Genomic DNA, 15,245 nt, shown 5'->3' on the forward strand with positions numbered 1-15,245 from the left:
GGTGCAGACCAGCCTCTCCAATCTCTGGCCCAGCAGCTCTTCTTGAACGGAAGGGTCAGGGAGGAGACTATGGGTGAAAAGGAGGAGGCTCTCATCTTCCCATAAAATCCAGAGCTTGTCAATACCAGAAGAGAAGCGAAGTTGCAAAACGTGTTGGCAGGAGTGCAACCCAAGTGAAAAATCACTACAGGACTGCCAGCTGAATTGCACTCTTTAACTTTGTGAGCCAGTTTCTGTTCTCATAGGGTGCAAATCTGGACCAGCTCTCCTGAATCCGGTGAAGTATTTCAGAATTTATATCTTCTGAGTGGAGCTACATTTGGCCCTCTCTTGTGCAGACTGGAGTTATAATTTCACTGCACAAACTCCAGTATTTTTAGAAGCAGTTGTCACATCTAATCAAACACAAAATTTAGCAGGATGAAGTGAGAAAAGTGCATGGTTCAGGAGATTTAAAGCCAAAATTCCAAACATTTTATCCAGTCTCTATACTGACAGATAAGTAAGGAAGTTCATGTATGTATATAAGTATTTAAGAGTTATTTACTGCTACTTTTATGCTGTTACCAACATTCTGCTTCTGAAATCTTCTTCTGCAGACACCTCCTATCCTGAGACTAGTTCATTAAAAAAAACCAAACCACAAAAAAACCCTCTAAACAATGATATGTTATCTTTAATGTGAACCATTTACAATGTTAATTCAAAGACTAACCACATTTAGCAAGACAGCAGAGACAATATTATATAATCTATTTTCCAATGCAAATTCCAAGTCATAAATGCTCACAAGTTTTTAAAAAGAATCTAGGACCCAAGAGCTGATCATATAAATTAGCTGATAAAAGAGTTAGAAAAAGAGATAAAAATAGTAATTCATAAGCAGAACCATGTGTACACATAGGGAAACAAATTTCGTTCAGTAGGCTATTCCTTACTGTCTATTCATTACTGATTATTCACTCATCTTTATCTTTTAATTCCCCATATCAAATCTTTTCAATTCATCATCAGCTATGGAGATTGGCTGACATACGTTTGCCTAGTCCAATCTGGCATGAGGCACCATCACAGCTGGAGGTATTTAATGGAAAAAATGACCTATCCAGAGTGTATTGTCAGTTATTCAAATGATATAAAGTCAGTAATCTTGAAGAACTGATTTTGAGGCTTTGGTATATTCTTTTTCCATGGTTTCAAGGAAAAGGCCCGGAATAAAGCAGGAGTTATCAAAGAGGTGAATTAACTAAGAATCCTGAATTCTCAGTGAGCATCTTGAAAAAAGCAGTAAGTACAGCCTCCCGTACTCATTCATTTACTGTGTGACTATATGGAAATTTATCTTTAGAGTTTGGTTACTCTTGTGAGACTGATTTGTTGAAAAGAAGTTTTAAGTCTGTGTTGCAAAAAGCAACACAGGAGTGTCGAGTCAGAGTGTGATCTAGTCATCCAGTTGTTCTTTGAGAAAAAGCTCAAGTTTTGCAGTTCCTAAATCAGAAAGGCAAATATCTGTGAAAGGAGACTGAAAATGAGACTGGCGTGAGGTTTTAAATTAATAGTAAATTCTTCAAGAACTAATTGTAGTTGGAGACACTCAGGAAGACAAACTTCGAAGTTGCACCCATTTATTTCTTGGGGTATTTCAAAGATCTCAAGGTTTCCAGTCACTTCTTACGCATCTTTCTAAAACAGCTGTATATGTGCAGTTGCAGTTTTTCTGTGCATACCACCCCCACCCTTACGTGGTCCCGCTGGTATTTCTAACTGAGGTTGTGCAGCTTGACTCACTCCACACATGTTAAAAGAAGTCATGCTGCTGATTTCAGTGGCTTTTCGAGAAGCCTTGAGGAACCAAATGAATTCTGCCTTTTCTCCATTTCATTTCGTACTGCTGCTTGAATGGCAGAAACGTGGAACAAGACAGTCCATTTGGCTGTACATTTTTTGAGTTTAAATGAGGTGGGTGAGCATGCTTTAGCATGTGTTTGAATATCAAGAACTTGCAAACAAGCAGTCTCTGTGGGAAAAAACCTCATAGCAAAAGGAAAGGCTTTTGCTGTAAAATTTTACCTGATAGTTCATTTTTTTTATTCTTTAAACATCATGGAAAGAATAAAAATTTACTGGTAGGAGCGGGGTGAGGGACTGCCACAAGAAGTACCTTGTTTCTACTCTAAGTCTAATATGGGAGAAAAAAACATGGAGAAGGGTGGGTGAAACATGGCACATATGTTATTAGAGACATGCAGAATCTGAGAAAAATGACTTCCAAGAGGATTTATTTGGCTACGTGTCAGGCTGGGGAGTATTTCTCTGCATGAAGTGAGCCAGATCGCTGTGAGAGCAGGGCCTGACCGGACAGGCCCAGCGACAACTTTCTTGGTGACAAAGCAGAAGGAGCTCTGCCATCCTGGTGCCTCTTTTCCACACCTAGTGACAAGCCACCAGCCCCCAGGGGAGTCTCGGACCACCTTGGGGTGAATTCAGTGATTCGGGGTGCTGATAACGCGTAGGCTGTGCTTTCCCATCCCTTCACTCGGTACTGGTCTGGGTTTCCGCTATGGACACGCACAGAGGTTTACACGAAGCACATCCATGTGCGATGTTCCCTCCCGTGCATCCCGCGCCGCCCTCTCCCCAGGGCACACGTTGTGTCCTCTCTCTTACGAGTGGCTGGTCTGGTCCAAGTCCTCTCCCACCTGAAACTCCAGTTTCTCATTGCAGCCCTGGCAGACAGCCCCCTCCCCATCTGCTCCTCTCACCTCCCACCTGGACATCCCAGTTTTGGCCCACTCCAGGGAGGTGTGCCCGGGGGGTTTGCTCTCTCTCTGCCCTCTCCCTTACCTCCGCTGCGTTTCCAAAGCACACTCCTGCGGTGTCTTTGGCTGTCACTTGCTGTCCTAGAGCTGCCAGCACCAGTTGCCATTTTGCTAGCCTTAAGGCTAGCAAAGGTACCTTTGTGACCGTATACCCACCCCACTGGATACTCCTCCTGGAGCAGCAGCAATTCTAACTGTACTTGCAGAAGGTGCCTTTCGAATCCCATCTCACTGGGATCTCCACGGAGATCCTGCTCCTTTCCTGGCCCATCTTCCTACAGCATTTCTAACAAGATCGTTGTTTATATATTGGGTAATTTATTTTCCTTCCGTATTTCAAGTTGTCTTCCCCCCATATATCACTCATAGACAAGTCTGTCAGATCTCTTTGGATGTCCTGTTATCTGAGATCAGTGTTGTACAGCACGGCCTGTAATGCATGAAATCGGAGCAAGCTGTATGCTTATGCCATGCGGCATGGCTAATCATTCTCAAATGCTATCATCAGTTATCTTGGAGGGGTTAAAAAAAAGAAAAAGACTCAAGCAGCCTGTGGCTGATTTAATCTTTAAAATCAGGAGAGACTTTGCAGTGATTAAAGAGCCATTTCCTGACTACATATTGATATGAGTTGCTTCCAAGTCAAATATGAGGAAGACTGACAGGCATTCAGTTTTGGTCTGATTGGCAGGTCCCAGCCCCACGAACAGTGATCTCTTTCCTGCTCTTGTTTAAAGGCAGCCTGGGGTGGTCTGTATTTAATACGTAGCCATCTCAAGTAATGGCCCTGGTATTTTCTATTGTAATTGACAAAATTGCACACTTTAATTTTCAGCATCCATAAGGACAGGTGGAAAGTTTTATTCAGAAACTGAAGGCTTCATGTTGTTTTCCAATAGCTTCCAGAAGCCAGTCACTTTGGGAGCAATTCTGTGTTCCGAGAAATGCCAGAAAAAAATGTGTGCTGAAGAATTTCTCCAATATTACCACAGAGCACTGAGTCCTTTTTAACATAAATCAGTAAGACAAAGCATTGCAAGCACGAACAACAACGGTGTTGTGGGACACTGATCTTTGAAAGCTGGAAAGCACCTTTAGAAGCCCTTGATCTACGCAGGGGCTACAGCATGGGAGGATGCTCAGGAAAAGGGGGTTTGGTCCAACTATTTCTGCTGGGTTATTGGATGGTCATGGCTTTGTCATTTCACCCCTCCAAGGATCAAGTTTCTTCATCTGTGAATTGGAGACTGTGATAGCGACCTCCTTCATAAAAGATTTCGGGATCTTCTACAAGTTTATGAAAGATATCTTGCAATATGGTGCCCAAAGTAACAGGAAACGCGACTCAGTGATTCAGCGCTCTCTTCCAGTTCTGCATTCCTGAGGATGTAGAAAGGTCTGTGTGAACTCAGTGTTTTTATTAAGGATGGCCTGGATTATGAGTTTACAATAGATAATCATGTACAAATGGTCTTCCATTTTTAGATCCCCCTCCCTTCAGAGGCTGCCTCACTGCTCTGACACAGTTTTCCCTGTAACTTCAGTGTGGCTTTTAGGCAGAGACAGAGTACTTGCAGCTCTGGGAGACAGTGCTGAAACCTCCTTGGTTGCAATTGTTCACACAGTTCTGTGCTTTCCTCAGAAATCAAGTCACTCCTACTCCCATTTCTGTATCCCATATCCTTTCCCTTTGGAGATCCCAAACCTATCCTAACAAATCACTAAATTCACAAAAATATCCAGCATACTCAGTGCAAAAGAGCATTAGAGATCTAGTCGGGTTTTTTTTCCTTCCATCTCGTCCAGATCTGATACCGGAGACAAAAAGGAATTTTGCTGTCCGGATCATCCTCTTTTAGTTATTTACATTTTGTTTTATTGCTAACAGCTAATCAATTCAAATAAAAACAAATACTTCTCCAACCTCAAATGTGTATAGTTCGTGTGTGCTTTTTTATATGAAAGTTAGCTGATAGTTGTAATCCCAGGCAAACAAAAATTTGCTGCAAAGAACTAACAATGTACAAAGACACAAAAGAGAAAAGGGAGGAGGGATTCAGGAAAAAAAAAAGGGCTTCAGGGAGTCATTGTGCTATTTGCAAAGCAAAATTGCCGTTTCTGTAAACGATTATTTAATTGTTGATATGAATTTAGCCTGGTGATAAAATTTTTTCCTGGCTCTGACAAACGTTCTCTAGTGGAAAGAAATAAATCTGGTGAGTTTGAATTATGCACAATTGGATCACTGATTTACTCTAACTTCAACATCGGTTGCATGTCATTGTATTTTCTGTTATACTTCTATATACGAAAACGCAACTTGAAAAGTATTACAACTGATTAAGTGTGACATCCTTCAACATAATGCTAACATAAAAGGCAATTCCAAACTGTGGGACACACCTCTTGAGTGCCCTGTTATTCTCACAGAGGCTAGAAAATGTGCTCTGGTCTCAGAAATGGTTTTTTGCTACCTACAAGTAAAGATTGTCCTAAGTTATAATTTGTCTGAGCGTAGGGCAAAACCTGAAACATACACTGTTCAGCAGGCAAAAGTCATCAGAGTTATCCTACAGGAAGAAGTTAATTTTTTTATATGTTTGTGGAAATATCAAATTCTAAAGTAATTAATAGGCCAAATGCAGAAAACGAACCTTTGGTTGAGGAGTATGGGTGTATGAACCACACCATCTGTATATTTAGGAAGCACCAGTGAAGCGCTGAGTGCCTCTGGACTCCAGGATGCAAGCTGGAGTCAAAGGGGCTAAATCTTTTATCAGAATATCGAGGTATTTGAATAGGAAGTATTGTTCACATCCAGCTGGGAGAAGTAGAGCCACAGAGGTATTGGTTTACCCAGCTCAGAGTTGTGACGAACATGAGCACGGAGGTAAGGAGCACATTCCCAGCTTGCCTGGAGCTTGAGACAGATATCCCTCCGGTTTTAGTAGGATCGGACTTCACCTGGATCTTCTTTTATTTTCCTCTTCCCCATCCTAGCCATTAAGGATTTCTTCCTCATTTGGTTCAGCAGATGTTGCTTGCCTTATGCAAGAAGATGTTGTCTTAAAAAAATTTCAGAGGAAAGTTCAGCCTGTGGCTTGTTACTGCCATTATTTATTTTGAACAAGGTCCAAGATTATAAGGCACATGGACAATCAGGCTATGGATAAAATGATTAGGATAGGGCTGACTCAGACCTGTTAGTCTGGCAAGGACTCAGCAGTGTATATTCCAGAAAGTGAACTCCCTAGGAGTAATTTGCCTTATCAGAAGCTTTTATAATTCTGTATGAGATGACAGTGGATGGAAATAATCCTGCTTGAATCAAGGATAAAATTTTTTCCCATTTTTTGTGTCTCCAGAGGTGAGAACTGTAGTCATAGCTACACATAATGCTTTTATTTCTATCCTATCTTATATTTATGTCCTACACTTTTCTTGCTAGAGGAGATGAATCAACAATTCATATTTATCTAACTGTCTGAGCCTAGGAAAAAATCTGTCACTGTTGTTCTGGATTCTCCCACATGACGATGTGTGAAAAGATGTAACGATTTTATTTCTTTAGCTAGTTGTCTTTAAATTCTTTTCCATTCTTTGCATTGACTTTCAGCTCAGGAAAAGAGATAAACTGAACTTAAATTTTGTAAGAATCATATGAATTTATCTGCATGAACTGAGCACATAATATATGTAAAAGTATTAACCCGGTAAAGAACAGCTCCTTTTTTTAGGATTCATTTAAACGTATTAATGGATGTTGGAGACAGTGTGCAAAAAAATAAATGCATATCAAAACAACTTACTTAATTTGTGTTTATGCTGTTAAGTATTTCCTTTCACTATTGAAAGGTAATTTCTGAGTTATGAAAAACAGAAAGGGAAACTGAAAAAACAATTAAGGCTGAATAAGGCTACTTTATTATCTATGTCTACCTTCTCTGGGCTGCATCCAGGAAGTAAATTATTTGCTGGTTTGGTGGTTTTTTTTTTTACATAAACATTTCTCCACCATGCTATATCACAGCAAAAATTAAGAAAAAAGAAATAAAAACCTACCATGCTTTGTCTCTAGAGGATTTAACATTGAGATAGCTATCATGAAGGGGGAAAAGCAACCCCAAAACATAGCGTTTATTTAATTTACCAGTACATTCAGTTTTGCCTTGAGTTGCTCATAAAAAATGTGTGCAAGGAGTATTTTGCCTAAAAACAACTTCTAAAGAGAAAAGTTTAAAAAAACAATCTTTGTGTTACTTCAATGGTGAGGGCATTTCATCACATTTTTAACATGCATTTTTGCTGAAACTGTTTTGAAACAATTATCTATTTTTATTCTGAGAATAAAATTATCTTTAAATGTGCAAAAATATTTTTAAAGAGTGTAGAACATTAAACAATATGTCTATTAAGTATTCAGTGAATAAAAATGTTCAATATTTAGAAAAAGAAATTAGAAAAATAATCTTAAATCGGCATGGAAAAATGAATTTATCCTTAACTTTCAAAAGGACACAAACATAAACTGTGAGTTTTTAATGAAATCACTGTCCTATTCGTAAGTATCTGCAACACTATTTTTTAAAGGGGAAAATGAACTTTGACAGTAGGAAAAAAAAAACATTCTCGATTATTTCATGTGCACTGAATGAATAAAGTATAAAGAAGTATGTGGCTCCTATGTTAATGGGAATTTCATATATCCTTATCAGAATATTGTGGTTAAAGAATTCGAGCCGTATTCTCTCTTTCTTTGCCCTGAGGACTTTTCTACTCAAAACCAGATGGACGTTAGAACGAAGCGCTTGAGCAAAAAGGGTTATAGGAGTTTCAAGGAGTACTCTGCAAAAGGAAAGGTCTGCTCACGGGGGGAAATCGTCTCCCTCTGCGTCCGGAGCAGAGAAGCCAGCGGATGGTGGGGAGACGCGTCCCTGGGCATCTCTCGGCACATCCCACCGAGCACCCTCCTCCGAGCCGGCGGCGCGGCACCCACCACACCTGCCCGGGATCCCACGGGACAACGAAGCAACGAACCTCCTGCTGCAGAAAGAGCTCTAATATGAAAAAGAGAAAGTATCAGAGAACAGCTTCGGTAAGTTGGAGCCGAAAGCAGAGGAGTTGAGAGGGTTTGGGGGCTCTTTCCAGTTTTACTGTTTGACATAATATGGATGTTTTAGTAGACTTGAGAATTCGTATTGCTGCTTCAAGGGCTAAAGCCTCTCTCTTAAAGCAGACCCTGCACGACCTTGAGCACATGACTGAACATGAAATAAAAAGCATTAATGGGGGAAGGCTGAGAGAGGTGGGATTGTTCAGTTTGGGTAAGGGCAGGCTCAGGGCGGGTCTTATCAATGTGTATGATGGGGGGAATGAGGAGAGGTGGAGCCGGTTCTCAGCAGAGCCCAATGGAAGGGTGAGAGAGCACAAATTTAAATACAAGAGACTCTGCTTAAACAGAAGAAAACACTTTTTTACTCCGAGGGTGGTCAAACACTGGAACAGGTTGCCCAGTGTGACTGTGGAGGAGTCTCCACCCTTGGAGATATTCAAAAGACATTTGGACATGGTTCTGGGCAACCTGCTCTAGCTGAACCTGCTTCGAGCAGGGAGGTTGGACTAGATGATCTCCAGAGGTTCCTTCTTAAACACAGTCATCCTGTGAGTCTGTGATTCTGTGAGATAGTGGAGGACTGTGTTTCAGTGGAAATTTCCCCAAAACTTCCAGTCAGGAAAGAAAGTGAGCAGAGAGGCATCCTGAGGAATAAGCTCCCCCACCTTCAGAGATGTTCCTCAGACCACCCCTCATGGTGGGCCCATGCTCAGTTTCACAAGGCAGTCATTATCCAACTTTGCTTTTCCAAAAATCAGTCTATGAATAAGCTTTGCCACAGTCACTTTTCGTCCTTGTTTTGTCCTTTCATACTTTGGTAGTCAAAATTTTACTTGGCAGCTAATAGGCTTTGGCAAACACTATCTTATATACAATATGGCCCAAAGACTGCTTGTCCTGTGCAGATGTGAAATTACAGATGTGAAATACATCTTTAAAACAGGTAACCAACTCAACCAAGGCCCTGCAGTGAGGATTGTGTTGGGGGGTTTCACACCTGGTTACCCCCTTACAAACCTTAAGTCATTCCATTTCTCTGTAGGGCTCACTGTAACTCCTGCTCTTTCCTTCCTTCACAGAAAACTGATTACAAGGTTAGAATAAAAGCAGAAGTTTGGAGGGTTTTCATGTTCTTGTGAACTACCACTTAGCTGAAGTGAACAGTAATTTTTCTTCCAATGTGACAGTGACAAATGTTGTTTAAAACATTAGAAGTGCTTTGTAGTAGGTTAGTCAGAATGCAAGTTTCGTGCTGATTGACTTGATTTTCTTCAGGTTGCATTGTACCTACAGTAAGAACGCTTCAGGAGAACATTTATCTCTCTGCTGCCACATGGGAGCAGTCAGTCTAAATAAAGCCTATGAATGCAGATTGATCCTAAGAATGAAGATCTTTTGCAATGACAATTTGTCTGTGAGAATACCAAGAAAACTCTCGATAAAAATGAGAGAGCAAATTACATTTGCTCAGTAAACAAGTATTTAATATACTATTACCTGCATTCTTCAGGTTTTCCTTTCCTTGGTTTAGGCAGCTTTCTCTCAGGTAGATGCCTCAACTCTTTCTCTTCCTTTCTCTATTATTCGTGCTTAGAAATCTTGAAGGGAAAAGAAAAATTGCTTTTACCTAGTTTCACTGCACGGTTAGCAATCTGCAAGGAGTATGTAATCACATGCAGTGCTGCTGAAGGAAATATTCAGAGCTCTTCAAGGCAAAGTCATCTAATTGCCCATGTACCTACTGCAGGACTTACTGCCCCATACTGATTTATCCATGAGTCTCAAAGCTGTGCTGGAAAGACCACCTCTGAGGGGTGAAATGGAGGTTCAGCCTTTCTGACTGTTCTTACTTAGCCCCACCGCCAGGACAGCTAATGAATGCCAAATGTGGTGTTGTGGAATTAGTCTACCAGGATCTAGCTGAAGACTGCCAATTTGTCTCACATAGGCCAGCAAGTAGCCAGATAACAATCTTAGGTAGTAACTTTTGGGTAAAATACTGGCCACTTCAAAGGCAGTAAGATTTGTGGCCGTTGACACTGGGACTGTGATTTCTCCCCTGGTTGCAGATGACTAGTTCAGATCTTAGCCGCCTGTTGATGGATTTAAACTATCTTCCCAGTCACCTAGGCTTTGCCTTTCCTTGCGCTCACTCCCCTCACCTCGCTCATGTAGTTTGTCTTCAACTTTGGTCACCAACCACAGGGTTTATGTATAAAAAGCACTAATCTCTTTTCTATCTTTCCTGTTCTCAGTGAAAGCTGTTTTTACTCAAGCTGTTGTTGGTGCTCTGGATGACATTGTGCAGCACACGGGGAGAGCTGGAGGGGGAAGGCGGCGGGGAGGCCGGGCTGTCGCAGAGGTTAAGAAAACAGCTTCCACAGAGCACCCAGCCGCCGCCTTCCCTTCGTCTTCGCTGTGATTTTGTGTGCATGTATGTGTGGAAGCATGTGTGTACTTGGAGAACATTATTTTTTTCCACTTTCCTGTTAAGTCTTTTATATGTGCCCTCAGGCAGATGTGTTACACTCTGAACTCTGAAGGTTTTGTTGTCTGTTTTTTTTTTTAAACATGAATTCCATGTTTGCAGGTTTCTTCACGTATAAATTAACGCTATCTGAAGTAGGAGGCTCTACGAAGTTTAAATTACTCTATCACTCATGAGGAACTATGTCATTAATGTTACTGTTCTCCATTTCATTTAAAAAGTGAGGAAAACACAATTCAAATGTCTGCAGACTCAGCCTAATAAAAATGATAGATTAGATGTCAAAGCGCTCCACTCCCACCCAGCCCCTCCTTTCTCCAATCTTCCCTTCTGTTGTTCAGAAAGAAGTCATGCAATAGCTTCCTTGCTGCTGTTGGCTTTTGGAAATAGCCAGCTGATTCTGGTAGCTCAGGGATTAGTCTATTTTGCTTGCACTCAGTGGGCGATGCTGTGTAAAAACCTGCCTTGCCTTAATAATTTAGGTCTTTATGCTTCACTGGAGTTTCCCAGCCCACCTTGGCTGAGGATCAGATTTGAGATTAACCTCTGTGTTCTACCAGCCATCTGAACAGCACAGTGCTTCACAAACCCAGAGCTCACAGGATGTTTCTGTAATTATGTGAAGGTGGTTTTGCAGAACGAGCTGATGAAAGGAATCCAAGATGGAGATCTTGCAGGCTGGTTATTTTGCACTAGTAATCAGATTAAGTCCAAGTTGAACACTGCTGGTATTTTACAGGGACCCTCAGAATACAGAAATAATTACAAATACTGTAAAAGGCAATGATGTGAACACTTTAAATAAATATCAATGGAGTTAATGGTTCTAACTCTATCGCATATTAAAATTAATAGGTCAAGTGTCTGCCTCAAGAGTTACTCAGAGCTAGTAGATGGCACTGAGGAACATTTCCAGGCACAGGGACCAGATTTTCTGTACATTTAAGTGTCAGAAGGGACCCTGGCATGGTTTGGGCTGGGGTCAGGCAGTGCACAATTCCTGGGAACAGTTTGGGAGCTTGCACAAGCCTTTTCCAACAGTTTGTATATGACCACCCTATTTAAGAGAGTAAAAGAGCTTAATAATATAGATGCAGGCTGTTCCCTGCCAGCTGGCTGCAGCACCAGAGAATGGCACTGGGCACATTTAATTTATTAATACCGACATAGCCAAAGAGGCCCAGAGGAATTTTGCCATGAGCTTGAAAAGAACCAACATTTGGCCGGTGTTGTGGAAGCATCACTTCCAATCTGTAGCTCTCAAAGCACTTTACTAAAGTGACTGAGAGCTAGTCTCAGTTTACACGGAGAGAGTTAGATTTGGAGAGGTTGAATGGTTTGAATAGATCACAGATTTCATCTACGACAAAGAAAGGAAGAGATTCCTGTATCAGCTTAACTTCAGGTCTTATTATCAGACTCACTCCAAGCTTTCACCTTGATGTGAAACCTTCAGCTTCAGTATGTCCCCATCAATCAGGCTGTTATTCCTCCTTTCTGTGCCTATGACCCAGACTGTTTACTGTCTCATCTTTTTAAGCTTAAAATCTTTCTGGATTTAAATGTGGGAGAACACCCTTTTCCTGTATATTGGCCAGATTGTTACTTAACATGTTATACCATCTGTTTGTATTTTCTTTATGTGTAAACCTGCTGTAAATATTATCTTAGCGAAATTTGGAAGAACCTACTACTGCTGTTATGTAGTAGGCCAAAGAAATAAGAGAGACAGATCATCAAAATCGAAGTTGTCACCTCTGTAGTTTTTGATGCTGCAAGCCTTTTCTTTTTTTTATTCTGTGCTGCATTTTTTACTTTATTTTAAATGTAAAATAGGCATCAGCAGTTCAGCTTTCATGACTTATATCTACTTCTTTAGCCAAAAGGCATCTCCCCCTCACTATATATCTTGCCTCTTGGGACACTTGTGATCCCAGCTGCCATGATGGTTTGGAAATGCTGAGTCAGTATCCTTGTCTTTTTTAATTGCCACTGTCTTTACTGGCTTCTCTTTTAACAGTTGGGTGGAGTCCGTCCCTAACAAAATCTCCTAGCTCCCTCTCTGAGAAAAAAGGGGAAATATAAGGAAAGCAAAATATAGAAACTGTGATATTTCAGGGGACCATGAATGAAATAAAGAGAAGGGGTGCAAGGGATTTTCCAAGATAAAAAGGCCCATCAAGCAAGGCAGTGCCTGATGTTCCTTGAGCATGTCCTGGGAGGCCATGGGCACTGCTGATGCTCTGCCTGGAGGGAGGGCAGGACACGGGAGCTGATGCCTGTGGCTGCCAAAACCTCTGGCTCCTGGGGTGAGTTTGGGGAGAAATGCATGTCTGTGATGGTAATTCCATCCTCCCCACCAAAAAAAAAAAACAAAAGATAAAAAAAGAGTGTCATGGCTTAACCCCAGTAGGCAGCTAAGCCCCCACACAGCTGCTTGTTCACTCCCTCCTCAGTGGGATGGGGGAAAGAATTGGAAGGGTAAAAGTGAGAAAACTGTTGAGTTGAGATAAAGACAGCTTAATATGTAAAAAAAAAGCTATGTGCAAAAGCAAAGCAGAACAAGGAATTCATTCAATACTTCCCATCAGCAGGAAGGTGTTCAGCCATCTCCAGGAAAGCAGGGCTCCATCATGTGTAACCATTGCTTAGAAAGATGAACACCATCACTCTGAACGTCTTCCCCTTCCTTATTCTTCCCCCAGCTTTATATACTGAGCGTGATGTCATATGGTATGGAATATCCCTTTGGTCAGCTGGGGTCAGCTGTCTCAGCTGTGTCCCCTCCCAGCCTCTTGTGCATCCCCAGCCTACTTGTTGGCAGGGCAGTGAGAGAAACAGAAACAGCCTTGACTCTGTGTAAGCACTGCTCAGCAATAAGGAAAATATCCCTATATTATCCACACTGTTTCCAGGAGAAATCCAAAACACAGCCCCATACTAGCTACTATGAAGAAAACTAACTGTATCCCAGCCAAAACCATTACAACCAGGGAGATGAAGAAGGCAGAGAATGAAAAATAGAAAAGAAAGGAAGAGAAAACAGGGGAAGGTGGGTTTATGAGTCAATAAGATGTTCAACAAAATGCTCAGTTTAAGGTTAAGACCTGCATTGGTGTTTATATGTATGAGTCTACATGTGCATTAGATATCTTAGCGCCTGTTTTGGTCAGTGGTGTCAGTACTGCCAGCAGAGCCTGCAGAGTGACCCAGCTGAGCTGTCAGCAGCGGCTTTACTCAGTTACCCAAGGGGTCATTTTGAGATGTTTCAGAGCATCCAACACAAACAGGTGCCGCTGGCAGATGTGGCACAGGGCTTATAGGAGATCTGTATGAGGATTTGTGTCCTTTTGGAGTGACAGCTAAAGGATAAACACGGTAACATGTTTGATAACTAAGGCATCCCAAATGTTGCTGAACAGTTACTGATTGTGATGTTAATAAGGCCAAAAGGTTTAATGATTTTTATGCATCAGGCACCCAACACCATCAACCCATCAGCACCGTCAATAGTCTGGAGAGCAAGATTTGAATTCAAAATAATGTTCGTAAGTTGTGGATAAGAGACTGAAGAAAATAAGAAAAAAACCCCCATGTTATTCAATAGGAACAAGTGAGATTTGTCCAGATTAGCCTGTTGCACAGATATCAAATAGGGTACAACTTCACTAAATAGAACTTTTGCAGTAAAATAGATTGGGGGGAGCTATGGAGACTACGGTGGTTCTCGAGCTGCACATAAGTTAATGTGGTGCTGTTGTGAGATGAGCAGTCTGGGAAGTGTGCACAGACGACTGCAGTGGAGATGAAGTTATCAGTCATTGCCAAGACCCTGGAAGGAGCTCTGTGTCGAGTTCAAGACAGATAAGGGCTGGTAAGTGAGAGTGTAAAAAGCATAAACAATAATCCTTCAAGGTCTGGAAAACATGTCTTATCAGGTAAGCTTGTGTCATCTGGAGTTGTTAGAGCAGAGAAGAGACAACCAAGGGGATGTGAAGTACATATAAGACTGACAGAAGGAAGGATCAAAACATTTGCTTTTTGTGGCAATGATAAACAGGAAAAAGAATGATGTTATGTTAGAGGAGAGATTGTGCTCATATTTGTTTCCCAATGTGTAAAAAACAGTGAAAAACTGGGAAAAAAAAGTTGCAAGCAGGGTTGTGGGGTCTCTGTTATGGGAACTATGAGAGAATAGATTAGATAATTGCAAGAAAAGACACAGGTCTTCAGGCCAGACAAATAACCTATGTGAATCAAGGCTTCCTTCCACCACTCTGGTATTACCAACCACAGATATGCCTCAAAAAGCCAAATTCTGAGGTGACAAAACTGGCAGAGACCATGGAATGAGAAATGGAGGAGGTTTTCAGTGATGGGGGCTATAGCTCAATCTGGTCCCAGTGTGTATGTAGCATTAACAGAAAATCTGAGATCAAGACTAGCAATGAGGTATAATATCCTAAGACAAAATCTTGATCTCTAACAAGGATGTTAGAGATTGATTCTATTATATTATATTACATTATACTAATTATATTCCAAGCTAAGTGGTACAGTTGACATGCCTGAGGGACAGGATGCCATCCAGAGGGAGCTGGACAAGCTCGAGGAATGGGCCCATATGAACTTCATGAGGTTCAACAAGGCCAAGTGCAGGGTCCTGCACTTGGGTTGGGGCAACCCCCGGTACCAACACAGGCTGGGGGATGAAGGGATTGGGAGCAGCTCTGCTAAGAAGGACTCAGTGGTACTGGTGGATGAAAACCTGGACATGAACAAGCAATGTGCATTTGCAGCACAGAAGACCAAGCGTGTCCTGGGC

Source organism: Phaethon aethereus (genome assembly GCF_964289735.1).
Source record: "Phaethon aethereus genome assembly, chromosome: 3".
In the NCBI taxonomy this organism is placed as follows: Eukaryota; Metazoa; Chordata; class Aves; order Phaethontiformes; family Phaethontidae; genus Phaethon; species Phaethon aethereus.